This window comes from Gorilla gorilla, chromosome 15 (genome assembly GCF_029281585.2).
Source record: "Gorilla gorilla gorilla isolate KB3781 chromosome 15, NHGRI_mGorGor1-v2.1_pri, whole genome shotgun sequence".
Taxonomy (NCBI): Eukaryota; Metazoa; Chordata; class Mammalia; order Primates; family Hominidae; genus Gorilla; species Gorilla gorilla.
This window is the reverse complement of record NC_073239.2, coordinates 114,135,286-114,148,916: the sequence shown is the minus strand read 5'-3', so window position 1 is coordinate 114,148,916 and position 13,631 is coordinate 114,135,286. Positions and strand designations below refer to the sequence as shown.

The 13,631-nt window shown below is 42.1% G+C and overlaps 1 long non-coding RNA gene across 1 annotated transcript; it reads right to left on the bottom strand.

Annotated features, from left to right (window-relative positions):
- Positions 1-5,333: 5,333 nt before the first annotated feature.
- Positions 5,334-10,232, bottom strand: LOC129526660 (uncharacterized). Its single transcript, XR_008671373.2, has 3 exons — positions 9,715-10,232; positions 8,039-8,099; positions 5,334-5,714 (listed from the first exon to the last, which is right to left on the bottom strand). It is a non-coding gene; the product is annotated as an uncharacterized lncRNA (long non-coding RNA).
- Positions 10,233-13,631: the final 3,399 nt, after the last annotated feature.

Genomic DNA, 13,631 nt, shown 5'->3' with positions numbered 1-13,631 from the left:
GCAACCTGGATGGAACTGGAGACTATTATTCTACGTGATGTAACTCAGGAATGGAAAACCAAACATCGTATGTTCTCACTCATATTGGGAGCTAAGCTATGAGGACACAAAAGCATAAGAATAATACACTGGACTTTGGGGATTCGGGTGAAAGGGTTGGGGGTGACAAGGGATGAAAGACTACACATTAGGTTCAGGGTACACTGCTCGGTGATGGGTACACCAAAATCTCAGAAATCACCACTAAAGAACTTACTCATGTAACCAAATACCACCTGTTCCCCAAAAACCTATTGAAATAAAATTAAAAATTAAAAAATAGAAAAAAATACAATTAAAAAGATAAAATCATCTTATTCTCCTGAGACTCCACTCCCTTAAGCAGGCTCCAAGCTCAAGACCTCACCCTCTTTACTAAAAAGTGAAACTTAACAAGTGCTAGAAAAGTGATAGAGACCTACTGGCACCATGTAGATCTTTTCTCTTTAATAAAATCAAAAAAGTGAGGAAAACATTGACAAAGAAATAGCACATCCCTACTGACGGTGTTCACATCCTGGTGCAACTTGCAATTATCTCAGACAGATATATGCCACTGTTCAGGGAAAATCAAAATAGAGAATCATAGTTCTTTGTACTTTTTCGATTTTATGCATGAAGGTTGAATATCCCATTGCACTAATTATGGAGACTGAGTACCTCTATTGCCTGACTGAAGGGCAGCCGTAAAAGCTAAGAGAAGCAAATATAATGATGTCCATTCAACAGATGAGAACAGTGAATCTGAACAAAGTTGTCCAATGTCACAAAGGTGGCAGGCAGCAGGGTCAAGACGTGAACTCTGATCCCTCTGACCCCAGCTCAAATTCTGGCCACGGACCCACAGGACCTTCTACACTTGTCATCATGGTCTTTTACTGGTTAATCATGTCATTGTGAGGCTGATTATAGATAGGCAATTTCATATTTTCTCTAGATAAAATCAATTTGCCTTAGAGGTACACAGTAGAGAGTACATCACTCTAGAAATGCAACACCTCTTACCTGAAAGAAAAGAAAAACAAGTCATTTTCCTTTTATTATCAACATTATGCATTCCCCAAACAGTCTGCATCGTAATATTTCTGTGCTTTCTCTGAGGTACCCGTGTTTTTCCATTAGGCATTAAAGAGAAAGAGTGAGATCAGGAGAGGAATCAGAAGGGAAAGGGTTAAACATTTTATTATTCTTGCTGCATTTGTAGTAAATTGTGTAATAGTTTTCATGTCTTAATTACTTAAATTTTATATTGAGCTATAGTGATATTATCTCTCTTTTTGTCTCCACACAATTGTATTTTATAATAGCTTTTATTAGAACCTACATGAATGGAATTTAAAATGAACACATCATTTCTGTTACTTGTGCAGTATAGAAAAGAGAGCACTTCTCTGATATTTGGCATGAAAAGTACTTTCCTTTGTATTTTATGACACATAGCAAGTTATATTAGGTGGGGACATATTTTGAACAGAATGGTAACTAAGGGAGACTACAGAACCTCTTTTTTTCTGCATTTGTAACTTCCTAGGTGAAGAAGGGTGTGGGCTATTCGGTGTTATCAAGAAAAACTCCCCCACAAAAGAGTCATCTAATTATAGTAAAATGCACATGATATATACATATATTTTTATCTTAGGTTTTCTTAAATTGGACGTGGTCTATGTATTAGAGAATTGTCAGAAAATTAGGTGTTAGATTACAATATTGCTGTTAATGTAGCAGCTACATTTATTTTTTAACCCAATAGTTGATATTATGTGTCGCAAATCGCATCAATCGTGCCCTACTCTGGCTCCTTTTCAACATGGAGTTTTCAAAATGAACCAATAACTTGAATTTTGCATTTTTTTAAATGCAGCACAGGCTTCAGGACAGAGCTGGAAATTGTTTTTTTCTTGTCTTTTTTTCATTCATCTCCTGCTGTTTTTTGTAAACTAAGTATAGAGGAAATCCGTAAATCAAAAAGTCTGTTGCATGTAGAAGCTCAAATACAAAGGGGAGAAAATTCAACAAAGGATTCGGTGGGTACTTGAGAATGATGGCAATGGAAATAAATGTGAAGACATATTATAGATGCATATTTAATATTGTTGTGTTTATTGCTTCATTTGTAAAAGTCAACCAGCTAGAAACTGTGAATGAATAAACTCCTTACCGGATATAAGTTAGACACAGTGGTAAGGTGTACCTTAACTCTTACCATTCCTAAGGCAAATTAATTTAGAAAACCATTGCTTCATTATAATGAATGTGGTTCTTCTGGCTGGAAGGAAAAAAAGCAAAAGTAATAAGCATCTCTTCTTCATCTATTCCTGACTTTCCAGTTACTGCACTCCCCAAAATGCATCTTCTTCCAGGCTCAGCTCAAGTTACCTCCTCTGTGAAGCCCCTTGGGCTTCCCTGGAAATAATTGCTCTTTTCCTATTTCGGCTCTCAATGTGCTTTGAATCTCAAGCCAGCATGGCTCTAGATCCTTGTAATTATAGACAGACCCACCCCTTCTCACCAACTGGGAGGCCTTTGCAGGGAGCGACTTCCTCTTACCAAGTTTATGTTCACAGCACCTAGTCTACCTTCTCTATCATGTTGGAGGAATGCAACTGGCCCAAGGCAATGTCCCCTACTTGGTATTTAGGAGACTAGGTTTTGCAACCCCACACCAAAACACGATAGTCTCTGCCCTTAAGAAATGACAAAGGGCTAATATCCAGAATCTACAATGAACTCAAACAAATTTACAAGAAAAAAACAAACAACCCCATCAAAAAGTGGGTGAAGGATATGAACAGACACTTCTCAAAAGAAGACATTTATGCAGTCAAAAGAGATATGAAAAAATGCTCATCATCACTGGCCATCAGAGAAATGCAAATCAAAACCACAATGAGATACCATCTCACACCAGTTAGAATGGTGATCATTAAAAAGTCAGGAAACAACAGGCGCTGGAGAGGATGTGGAGAAATAGGAATACTTTACACTGTTGGTGGGACTGTAAACTAGTTCAACCATTGTGGAAGTCAGTGTGGCAATTCCTCAGGGATCTAGAACTAGAAATACCATTTGACCCAGCCATCCCATTACTGGGTATATACCCAAAGGATTATAAATCATGCTGCTATAAAGACACATGCACATGTATGTTCACTGCGGCACTATTCACAATAGCAAAGACTTGGAACCAACCTAAATGTCCAACAATGACAGACTGGATTAAGAAAATGTGGCACATATACACCATGGAATACTATACAGCCATAAAAAAGGATGAGTTCATGTCCTTTGTAGGGACATGGATGAAGCTGGAAACCATCATTCTCAGCAAACTATCGCAAGGACAAAAAAAACAAACACCGCATGTTCTCACTCAAAGGTGGGAATTGAACAATGAGAACACATGGACACAGGAAGGGGAGCATCACACGTCGGGGCCTGTTGTGGGGTGGGGGAAGGGGGGAGGGATAGCATTAGGAGATATACCTAATGTTAAATGATGAGTTAATGGGTGCAGCACACCAACATGGCACATGTATATATATGTAACAAACCTGCACGTTGTGCACATGTATCCTAAAACTTAAAGTATAATTAAAAAAAGCAATAACAAATTATCTGCCCCAAAGTCTCTGCCTTTAAGAAATTGGAAATTCTACTGATTTGATAAAACATGAAACAATGAAAGAGACATGTAAGATGCTAAAGTGCAAATTTAGGGTGACAGACTAGACTTTTTATAATAATCAGAGGAGAAACTCAAAGAATTGGAGCCAGGATGGGGGCAGAGATACCAAGATGAGAAAAACAATCCTGTGTATTACTCCACAGAGCCTGGCCCAGCATAGAACCCTGAAGAAAGCTCTACTTTTTTCTTGTACAGAGTCACCATGTTTCCTATAAGACCATAATTTACAAGGAAGGAAGGGAGGGAAGGAGGGAGGGAACAAGGAAGGAAGGGAGAGAGGGAGGGAGGGAGGGGAAGGGAAAAGAAGGAGAGGGGAGGAGAGGGGAGGGGGAGATGGGAGGAGGGAGGGAGGAAAAAAAGAAAGGAAGGAAAGAAAGAAACAATGAGAAAGAGAGAGAGAGGAGAAAAAAGTACAAAACATCAGCTCCCTGTCTTCCTTACAAGTATCTTTCCATGATTTTCCAATTGCCAACTAAAGTTCATTTCCAGATGTGAGTTCTTTTTCATTTGCAATTCAACAACGCTCCTTTACCCGGATCAACTCTCTTTCCAAATTAGGGAAGCCCCAGGATGGCCAGAGCGGGTCCTCCTCATCTGTTCTGCACAGCACCACACTTCCTTTCCCATTCTCCAAAAATAAGTGTTCTGGAAGAGTTCATCTACTCTGAGGTTTGGTTTCCTTTCACTCACACCCCCGTGCCTTCCCTCTCCCCCCACCAGTCCACTTTTATTCCTCTCTTATTTTTATTAACATGTCCACACTGTTACTAAACATAAAGGGCTTCTTGAGGAACTAATTTCAGCACATTTGTTTGGGTATTATATGGATGTTCAGAGTGGAGATCAAGAGGCACAAAAATAGATTTTGTTGATTTATGAGACCTCACTGTTTTCAATTCCCCATCAGTATGGGCAGGCACGATGCAGTCAAGAAACGAAGCATCTGCTTCCCGCACGTTTCGTTTGTGAACTTTAGCACCAGATGTAAATCATTCATAAAATCCCAAAGTGTTGGAAGGTACTCGTCTCTCGTTTTCTTAAACATATACTCCACATACTGTACCTAGTGCTTTCTATCGTTTGTTACAAATAGTAGGAGCAGAATTTTAATGACTACCAGAAATAAATTCTCAGCAGCAGGAAGGAAAAAAGAAAAGGAAACCTAGTTCTGGTAGTTCTGGAAACCCTAACATCCATTCGTCACTTACCAGAGTTCTTCTAGAAACAAAAAGATGTCGCATTAGGTTATCGCCATCCTATATCTCCCCCTAAAAAGAACCTGAAGGAAGATGGAATATATTAGCTCGGTGCTGCTCTTTTAGATTCTTCTTAAGGGTGTCAGATCTGTGTTCATAGAGAATCTCTCAGAGATGGCTGGAAAAGACATTTGCATCTGGAAGGCAGTAGCCCTGTCTACCTTCTTTGGCCATACTCTTTGTATTACCTTGACACCATTGAGATGTTGACTCACATGAATTGAACATCCGAAGAAAACACAGTTCCTGCTTTCAAGATGTTCAGTCTTGCGGGGTTAGAGGACAAACACATATGTCAACAATTAGCACCATGGGGGTGGGACTGTGAACCTCTCTCACTTTACCCATCCCCATCTTCTAGAAACGGCAGATAGATTTGGATGGGAGGGTCGGGTCAGTTAAGGAACTCTGCCATCTTCTGGCCAAGAAAAGGGCAGGTGGCGTACACAAGCTCAGACAATCCGGAGTGGAATGACACAGGAAAGAAAATGAACAAAACTTATGCATACCGACAGTGGTGGTTGGTCCAGTTCTCATCCTCTCAAATTCTAATTGTTCAGCCTTCCTTCTGACTTTCAAACGTCCAAATTAACTTTTTTCTGCAAAAGTCATCCAGAGTTAGGTTCTGTTGTTTGCCACTGAGGGACCTTTATGGATACCTCTGGAAAACACTGCAATTATTAAAGAATGTAGAGGGTTCAAGAAGGGTGCAGAGTAGAGAGTGATTCTTTGATCTGGAAAAAGGAAAGGAAGCTATCAGAGAAGGCTTCACGAAGGAGGTGACATTCAAAAGATTAAGAATTGGAGTGCACAAGATAAACTTCAAAACGCTTTTGCAAGATACCAAAGTTGTGAAGCTAAGGGCTCTGGCTCTAATGACTTGGAAGAACATAAGTCCTCCAATTAAAATCAACCAAGTATCTTCTTTGAGTGAGGAATCATTAAAAATATATATAATTTTCTTAAATCCTTTCACATAACTAGAGACTCCCAAGTCTTAGGCTTTTTGGACTGTACCAACCATTTTCCTTTTCTCTCTTCAGAAGGAAAGCTCTCTTCTGTTCCTTCCAAAAAAGAGATGCTATAATTCCACAAATCTCTCATATAATAATATAATAATTATGAGAGGGGTGAGGGGAGGCTCCTGGGTAGCTTATACTTGAAATTCTCTCTTAAAGAGACTAGAATAAATGAGAAGAATAAGTGGAGAATGTGGATAGAATTTGGCATTTCTACAATAACATTTCCTCATTGCTTTGTAGGTCAGCAGGAAAGAGAGGACCCAGGGGATCCTGCATTTAATAGGTCAATTGAAATTTTAATGAGAATATCTATTTTATCTCTCCCAGAATTTAACCAATTCATTCATTTATGCAACCATTTGCTCATTTATCAATCAACTCATTCATTCTTGATTGTACCCTTTAAAGATTCATTAACTTATAGGAGGGTTATGCCATATAATCATAATGAAATGCACACAGAATTTTCTTTCTGAAATTCCAGAGGGGTGGTTATTCTAAGTAGAAACTATGTTGGTCTGGGTGTCCTGAGATCTGGATTCTAGACCCAGCATTGCAACTTACTAGCTATGAGAACAAACCCCACAGCTTTACTTTGCTCATAATTACACAGGAATAGTCATTGCTGTTCTATCTGCATCAGAGTGTCGGAAAGACTGAATGAACCCATGGAACCACAAATCCTTCGTAACCCAAATTCTCGATCAATGACATGATAGGATTCCCTGGGTTCTAGCCTCCTGCCATTAGGAGACGTGTATGCTTAACAAAGTCATTTCCACGGCCTGCACCCACTTTCCCGCCTCTGGGACATGGGATGGGAGCAGTTAACTACCCAATTTCAAATATTCTTTCCAGCTCAAAACATTTGTGACTCTCCAAAGTGACTTGTCACTGTATAAAGTGATATGATTGAAGACTTCAGTCCTCCTTAAACTAGAAGTCTAGCTTAGGGTGTGTAGAATCTTGAGCAGGCCTTCCTCCCATGGGAAAGCAGCTTAGTCTCAACTGGGTCATTAAAGCCTAGCCACAGCAGCGTTCCCCTTGCCTGGTGCACATCTGCACCATCTGGAACTTCTGGTAGGACACATAGGAAAGCCCGTAGGCCTACCTGTGCTCCAGGGGCCTGCCACCTTGCTGATGCCACAGCAGGATAAAGAGATGGTGGCCCTGGTTGAAGGCCCAGGATGCTGAGATGCAGAATTCATGCCCACCACTAGAAGTGCTTCATTAATGCCCTTGCCCCATGTACTTTACTCTGCAGAACAGAATCCTGGATTTGACTTTCCTAAAGCTCTGATATCTTGCTTGCCTTTGTCTTATTCTTTAACCTGAGATGGCTAAGACCATTCACATCCAGCCTTTGCCTGCATATCTCTCTCTCTCTCTCTCTCTCTCTCTCTAAATATCAGAAACAGTAGCTAACCTCTTTGAAGTGCTTACTCTGTACCTGCCACTCTATTAAAAGCTTTGCATGCCTTAGCTCACTAGACTCTCATGAGAACCTTACGATGAGGGTCCAACTACTTTTACTCTATTTTATGTGTGAGAGAGAAGCGGGTCCCAGAGGAGTGAGATGACCTGCTCAAGACGACCCGGCTAGTTGGTGATGGAGCTGGAAAGCAGGCCAGGCCTGCCTGATACCAGAGTCTTAATCATGGAGCCCACTGCCATGTTTGAGATGATTTCTCCCTTGAATTATTTTCCTGTCTGCTATTTCCATCTCTTTCTTTGCACACCCACGAGCACAGGGCAGATAAGAAAATAAGAGAGGTACCACCCAACCTATCTTGCAAACCTGACCAAGTTCTTTTCCCTCTCTTGGCCTTAATTATCAATGTCACATCTTTAAAACAAGGCCACTGTGTCCCCTTTAGACCTGAACTCTTAGTTCTTTATTCAGCTTTAGAAATTTTCTCCAACATCTTTATTATAACTTATATTTCTACTGTCCTGATTTCTTCTTTAAAGTGTACAATATTTGCTCTTTTTTCTCTGTTCTCCATATTTATCATGTACTCTATCATCATTTTTACCTTTTTCTTTGCATCTTCAGTCTAGGAGGATTCTCAGGCTTCTCTTCCACATCCTGAGATCCTAAAGAAATTTCCACATGAAAATTTCTTTAATGTCAATTTTGCTGTTTTTCATCCTAAAACCTATGTAGATTTTATTATCTTGCTCCCTCTGTGTTTCCTTCCATTGTTTTCTTATTTAAGCTTTCTATTTTTGCCTCTCTGTCATCATGTCAGCCTGCTTTTGTTTTTTTCTTGAGATTTTTTGCTCTTTTTCCAGAGACTTCATCTTCATTATGCTATTAAGGATTTTAAACATTTAAAAAATTTTAGAAAACAAGAAAGAAAGTTATCCTAGATGCTTTAAGGTGTGAAAGAGAAGCAATCTATTCTATCAGATGCAAAATCTCTGGTAGAGATGTATGTGTGTATATGTGTACGTGTGTGCATGTGTGTGCTATACATATATCTGTGTACTATATATGTATATGTGTGTACTGCATGTGTGGATATGTGTGTCTGTGTGTATTTATGTGTACTATGTGTGTGTACTCTATGTGTGTATTTGTGCATGTGTATGTGTGAGTAATGTGTGTACGTGTGTACTGAGTGTATGTGTGTGTACTGCATGTGTGCATGTGTTGTATTTATGGATTTGCATGTATTTGTGCATATGTATGTGTACATGTGGGTACTGTGTGTGTATTGCATGTGTGTACACTGTGTGTGTACATACAGTGTGTGTACTATGTGTATTTGTTCATATGTGTGTATGTGTACATGTGTGTTGTGTGTGTACTGCATGTGTGTACATACAGTGTGTATATTTGTGCATATGTGTGTATTTGTATATGTGGGTACTGTGGGTATACTGCATGTACGTATGAGCATACTGTCTGTGTGTATTCATGCGTATGTGTGCATGTGTACACGTGGGTACCATGTGTATACTGCATGTGTATGTGTGTGTATGGTGTGTGTATATATGCATATGCATACATGTGGGTACTATGTGTGTGTACTGTATGTGTGTCTGTGTGTGTACTGTGTGTGTATTTGTGCATATGTATGCATGTGTACATGTGGGTACAGCATGTGTGTATGCACAGTGTGTGTACTGTAGGTACATTTGTGCATATGTGTGTGTGTGTACATGGGGGTACTGTGTGTACTGCATTTGTGTATGTATGTGTACTGTGTGTGTATTTGTGTGGATGTGTGCATGTGTACATGTGGGTACTGTGTGTGTACTGTGTGTGTGTGCTGTGTGTGTATATGTGCATATGCATACAGGTGGTACTTTGTGTGTACCGCATGTGCGTGTGTACTGTGTGCATATTTGTGCATATGTGTGTATGTGTACATGTGGGTACTGTGTGTACTGCATGTGTGTGTGTGTGTGTGCTGTGTGTGTATTTGTGTGTATTTGTGTGTATGTGTACATGTGGGTACTGTGTGTACCGCATGTGTGTATGCACAGTGTGTACTGTGTGTATTTGTGCATATATGTGCATGTGTACATGTGGCGTGTTTGTGTGTGTGTGTGTGTATGTGTGTGTGTGTTGCAGAATGGGTGAGAAGAAGCTAAATGACGTTCCACAGAAGAGGACACCCCTGCTTCCATGTCCTGTCTCAGGGAGCCAGGTTCCGAGAAGGCTGCCTTCGCCTTCCTCACCACCCACTCCTGTCGCACCAACCTTCCGGGATGATCCCGCTCTTCGATGACTGGCTCTGCGGGAGGAAGGGTGCGGAAGCTCAGCAGCGGGCGACTTCACAGGAAGCTTGCCAGGCTGCCGCGGAAGCCACAGAGCGGGAGCTTGGATGTCAAGGTCTGGGAACTAAAAATACGAAGTGAATCTGCAGTGGGCAGATGCAGAGGCCGTTGCTCCTGTGGACGGTGTGCTGCCTCCCCACCAGAACCTGCCAGAGGAAAGGGGGTGCCCCCAAGCCTATCATCCACGGAGGCGCCGAGGCCGTGTGGGACACGCTTTTCCATGCTGGAGTCTTCACTGTGCTTCCTTCAGGAGCTGGAGGAAAAAGACGCGGAGTGTCCTTCGGAACTTCACTGAGTGTCCTTTGGAACTTCACTGAGTGTTCTGTCCACTCAGTGAAGGTGACCCAGGCCCCCCCTCATTGGAGGGTCCACGCATGGTCCCAGGAGGGGCCTTTGCCGCCCGGCTCCAGGGATGACTCAGGGAGCGCTTTTCCCGTTTTAGCTGCTGCCATGTGTCATCTGATGTGACTAACGTTTCTCCTTGTGATGAGTCACCCAGCCAAGCACAGGAAGACGTGCCTTCAGAAATGCAGGGTTTGAAAGAAGATCCGCTAGGTGGCATGGGCAGGGTGGGGGACGCTCTTCAGCAGCACTTCATTCCCTTTTCAAGGGCCCCTCAACCAACGTCAAGGTTCTTCTGAGTTGTTGGAGGGTGGGCTGGTGGTTCCTGTGACCATGGCCCCCAGGCTGTTTTGGGGAAGCTGGCAGGGGGAACATAGCAGAGTGTGTTCATGAAGGGAGCCAGATGTTATGTGTGGGTCCTTTTTCTTAATGTTTATAACTTGCAAAGATGTTGACTTCACAAGTAGACCTTAGATTCAGCAAACCCAAAATACTACAATAGGAAAGACACTGGCTCTTTGTAGGTTTCAGAATGTTCAAGGTTGAGGCCTTGGGAATCGGTGCATTCAAACTCTTGCTTTCTAGATGATGAAACCCTGATTCTCAAAACTGCATAAGGCATCCCACCTCCGAGCTTCCACTGCAGTCCTTATCAATGCATTAATGCAGTCCTACTGTCATTGAGGTAGTGTATTATTTCGTTCTCACACTGCTGTAAAGGACTGCCTGAGACTGGGTAATTTATAAAGGAAAGAGGTTTAAATGACTCACAGTTCTGTATGGCTGGGGAGGCCTCAGGAAACTTACAATGGTCGTGGAAGGGGAAGCAAACACGTCTTTCTCCACAAGATGGCAGGAAGAAGTGCTGAGCAAAAGCAGGGAAAGCCCCTTATAAAACCATCACATCTTGTGAGAAGTCACTCACTGTCATGAGAACAGCAGCATGGGGTGACCGCTCCCATGATTCAGTTACCTCCCACCAGGTCCCTCCCATGACACATGTGGATTATGGAAACTACAATTCAAGATGACATTTGGGTTGGGACACAGCCAAACCATATCAGAAGAATGCCCCTCCAAAGATGTCCAAGTCCCAATCCCTCAAACCTGTGACTATGTTACCTTAGATGGCAAAGGGAACTTCGTAGATGTGAGTAAGTTAAGGATGTTGAGATGGGAACATGATTCCACATTATCTGGATGGCTTCATGTAATTACAATGGTCCTTATAAGAGGGAGGCAGGGGTGTCAGACTGAAGGGACAAGAGGTGATAAAATTAACAGAGGTCATAGTGATGAAGGGCCATGAGCCAAGGAATATGGGCAGCCTCTAGAAGCTGGAAAAGACAAATAAGTGGATTCTCTCCTAGAACCTCCGGAGAGGAACACAGTCTCATTCTGGGTTTCTGACTTGCAGAACAGTGAGATAAATTCACGTTGTTTCAAGCCACTAAGAAGGTGATGATTTGTTATAACGGCAACAGAAAACTCATACAGTCCGCTTCTCTGAATTATCAGTTTCTTCCATGAGCCTGAGAGCAAAGTTGAAAGCAAGAGCTGTGCTGCATTTGTATCTGTGACTGCAGATCTTGTAGGCTTGGCTCATAGTAGACGTTCAGTTAACATGCATGAGCCCACACGACCCTTAAAGGGAAGATGACTGTCCCTGAAGCCACATCCTGCTTCCTTCATCACCATTGTGTAGAATCGACCCTTAGTGTTTGGGAAAGGAGCCAGAGAACAGAGATTACACTCAACCCAGTCCTACCTCTATGTCATAATTTTGGCTGCAAATCACTGAATATTTCCCAATATGCCAGGAACAGAGCAAAGTTATTTCTCTGACTTAATTTAATCCTCACAAAACCACTATGTATGGTAGGTTTACTATGATTCCTATTTTTCAGTGTGAGAATGAGGCTTGGAGAGAAAAAGAGTAAGTAAAATGAAATAAAACCTTGCAGTTCCACCTGACTCTGAAGTCCTTGCTTCTAACCCTTGTGCTGTGCTCATCCTCTTTGAACTTCTGTTCCTAACCTGGTAATACAGAGATTAACACCCATCTGAAAGAGTGTGAGAGGACACATTTATTCATTCATTAGTTCAAGAAGTTCTACTGGGTATCAGCCTGATTCCAGACACTGGCACTGGGGAATATAGCGGCGAACAAAGTGAGCCCCTGCCTTGAGGAAGTGAGAAGAGAGACAACCTATTCAAATAACAAATGTATCATATAAAATAGCATCAGCTAAAGGCTATGAAGAACATTTTTAACTAAATAAAATAATGTTATAGAAGTTAACCTTCTGCCCAACACATAGTAGGTGCATGAAAAAAATGTTTGCTGAGTTTCTGAATGGGCATAAGGGATACTGAATAGATTCCCTCACTCTGAAACATCTACTGTCCCCTGGTGCCAGGCGAGGTGGGCTGGGGGTGGACATCCAATGGGACCCTTGTCCTTAGAAGCAGATACTGAGCCAGAATCTTTGGTGTGATGACAGTACTGCACCAATGGCAATTAACTTATGCCTAACCCCACAAAGCCAGAGACAACACCATTAATAACACTGCCTTCCTCTTCCCAGGGCTCTTCTCCGTGATTCAGCCTCTCATCCTCCAGTCTGTCTCAGCAGTGATTTTTGATCCCCAAACCAAGCCAAATCCATTTTATTTTTCATTATTCAAGGAAAAGCCACTGATATGGTTTGGGTTTGTGCCCACCCAAATCTCAGCTTGAATTGAAATCCCCATGATCCCCACATGTTGTGGGAGGGGCCCGGTGGGAGGTAATTGAATCATAAGGGTGGTTGCCCCATGCTGTTCTCATGATAGTGAGTGAGTCCCATGAGATCTGATGGTTTTACGTGTCTGGTATTTCCCCTGCTTGCCCTCACTCTGTCCTGCTGCCCTGTGAGGAAGTTACCTGCTTCTCCTTTACCTTCCGCCGTGATTGTCAGTTTCCTGAGGTCTCCCCAGCAATGCAGAACTGCGAGTCAATTAAACCTCTTTCCTTTATAAATTACCCAGTCTTCGATATTTCCTTATACCAATGTGAGAATGGACTAACACAACCACAAATTCACATATCTACACAACCAGGCACTGTGAAGGAGGTCAGATGTAGAGGGCCTCAGAGAGGTGAGAACAGTGACAAACTTATTTTTTCCCCAAGAGAAGTCAGTAGATTTTTTTCCTACGTGTTCAGCCTTTTTAAATGTTGGCAATTTGAAGCATCAGCCGCAACAGTTTGCCCCATGCAGGGTAATACTTAGGGGCCCAAAGTGCCTCCCTGTACTTCCCCAGGAGCACCCAATACGTGGTAGATTAAAGTGATGATGGTAGTAACAACAGTAATAATCACTGCAGTGATACAAAGCGTGCATACCTGCCCGCAGGGTTTTAAGCATTTCACAGTCTATGAGTTGCAGGTGTGCCCTCTCATGGTTATAATTATCCCTATTTTCAAGATGAGGAGACAGAGCTGCAGAGGGGTTA